This window comes from Aythya ferina (assembly GCF_964211825.1).
Source record: "Aythya ferina genome assembly, chromosome: 35".
NCBI lineage: Eukaryota > Metazoa > Chordata > Aves > Anseriformes > Anatidae > Aythya > Aythya ferina.
Window position 1 is genome coordinate 371,301 of NC_140332.1, and position 2,547 is coordinate 373,847.

Below are 2,547 nucleotides of genomic sequence, written 5' to 3' on the forward strand. Positions count from 1 at the left end.
CAGGAGAGGGGTCTATGGGGTCTGGGAGGGGTCTATAGGGTTGGGGGGGATTTATGGGGTTGGGGGGGTCCTATGGGCTCTGGGGGGGGGGTCTATAGGGTCTGGGGGGTGTCTATGGGGTCTGGGAGGGGTCTATAGGGTTGGGGGGGATTTATGGGATCGGGGGGGGTCTATGGGATCTGGGGGGGATCTGTAGGGTCAGGGGTTTCTATGGGGTTTGGGGGGGGGGTCTATGGGGTCGGGGGGAAATTATGGGGTCGGGGGGGTCCTATGGGGTCGGGGGGGTCCTATAGGGTCTGGAAGAGGTCTATAGGGTTGGGGGGGATTTATGGGGTCTGGGGGGGGGAGATCCCATCCGGGGGGGGTTCCCGGAGTGGGGGGGGGGCTCCGTGGGCTTCCCACGCGTGGCGGCGGAGGGAGGGGGGGGGGGGGGCCGGGCCTCCATTTCCCAGGATCCGGGGCGTGGGGAGGGCTCAGCCGCCCGCACCGGCCCCGGCCCCGGCCCCGGCCCCGGCCCCGGTCCCGGTCCCGGTCCCGGTCCCGGCGGAGCCCCCCCCCCCCCGGAGGATGAGCGAGGCACCGGGGGCATGGCCGCGGCCGTGCACAACCCGCTGAAGGCGTGAGTGGGGGCGGCACCGGGAACGGGGACCGGGGATGGGACCGGGGATGGGAACGGGAACGGGACCGGGACCGGGAGAGGCACCGGGAACCGGGGATGGGACCGGGGATGGGACCGGGGATGGGACCGGGAGAGGAACCGGGAACCGGGAATGGGATCGGGAACGGGGATGGGAACGGCACCGGCACCGGGAACCGGGAACCGGCACCGGGAACGGGACCGGGGATGGGAACGGGAATGGGACCGGGAGAGGAACCGGGAACCGGGAATTGAACCGGGAACGGGACCGGGAACGGGACCGGGGAATGGGAACCGGGACCGGGAACCGGGAACCGGCACCGGGAACGGGGATGGGACCGGGAGAGGCACCGGGAACGGGGACCAGGGAATGGGACCGGGAACGGCACCGGGAGAGGCACCGGGACCGGGAACCGGGGAACGGGGATGGGAACCGGGTAATAGGACCGGGACTGGGAACGGCACCGGGAACCGGAGACCGGGGACTGGGGACCAGGGAATGGGACCGGGAACGGGAACGGCACCGGGAGAGGCACCGGGAACGGGAACCGGGGAATAGGGAACGGGAACGGGAATGGGAATGGGAACGGAACCGGGAACGGCACCGGGGATGGCACCGGGACTGGGACCAGTTACCGGGAGCGGCACCGGGACTGGGACCGGTTACTGGGAGCGGCACCGGGAACTGGGGATAGAACCGGGACCAGCACCGGGGACCGGGAATGGCCCCGGGAATGGGACCGGGACTGGGACCGGTTACTGGGAGCGGGCACCGGGACTGGGAGCGGCACCGGGGGGTCCCCAAGGAATTGGGGTGCTGGGGGGGGGTCGGGGGAGGGGGACACGGGGGTGTCGCTGTCTGGCGCCGTGTCCCCAGGGGGGGGTGGCCCGGGGGGGTCACCACCCGGTTCCCAAATGTCCCCAAATGTCCCCAAATGTCCCCAAATGTCCCTAAATGTCCCTAAATGTCCAGGTCCTGGTGTCCCCGGGGGGGTCACCGCCTGGTCCCCAAATGTCCCCAAATGTCCCCAAATATCCAGGTGCTGGTGGCACCGGGGGGGGGGTCACCACCGGTGTCCCCATGTCCCCAGGTGCTGGTGGCCCTGGGGGGGGTCACTGCCCTGTTCCCAAATGTCCCCAAATGTCCCCAAATGTCCCCAGAAAGTGTCCAGGTCCTAGTGGCCCCGGGGGGGTCACCGCCTGGTCCCCAAATGTCCCCAAATGTCCCCAAATATCCAGGTGCTGGTGGCTCGGGGGGGTCATGTCCCCCCCCCCCCATTGTCACCCATCACCGGGGGGTCCCCACCCTGGGTGTGTTTGGGGGGGGGGGGGGGAGCCCCTTAACGCCCCCCCCCATCCTATAGCGAGGGGGGGGGGCACAGGCAGCAGAGCCCCCTCCCCTCTTTGACTGACACCCCCGCCACCCAATCAGAGCGGGGGGGGGCGGGCCTTGGCCCGGGGCATGCTGGGAAATGTAGTCCCCAGCATCCCCCCCCCCCCCTTTTGGGTATCGGGGGGGGGGGGGGGGGCGACAAAGGAAAAGGGGGGGGGGGGCACCGAGATTGGGGAGGGGGGGGGCAGGGGGGGAGGAGGAGGGGGGGGGGGAGGGGAGGGGGCTCCCTAGGAACCTCCCCGGGGGGGGGGGGGGGGAGGGAAAAAAAAAAAAAAAAAAAAAAAAAAAAGAGGGGGGGGGACCCAGGGCCTTGGGGGTGGGGGGGGGGGTGGGGGGAGGTGCGGGGGGGGGGGGGGGAGGGGGGGGCTGAACCCCGCCGCCCCCTCCCCGTGCCGGAGCGGCCCCGGCGGCGCAAAATGGCCACGGCGCTGCACAAACCCCTCAAATGGTGAGTGAGGGCTCGGGGCGGGACCCCCCCGGGACCCCCCCACTTGGAGAATATCCCCCCCCGAACCCC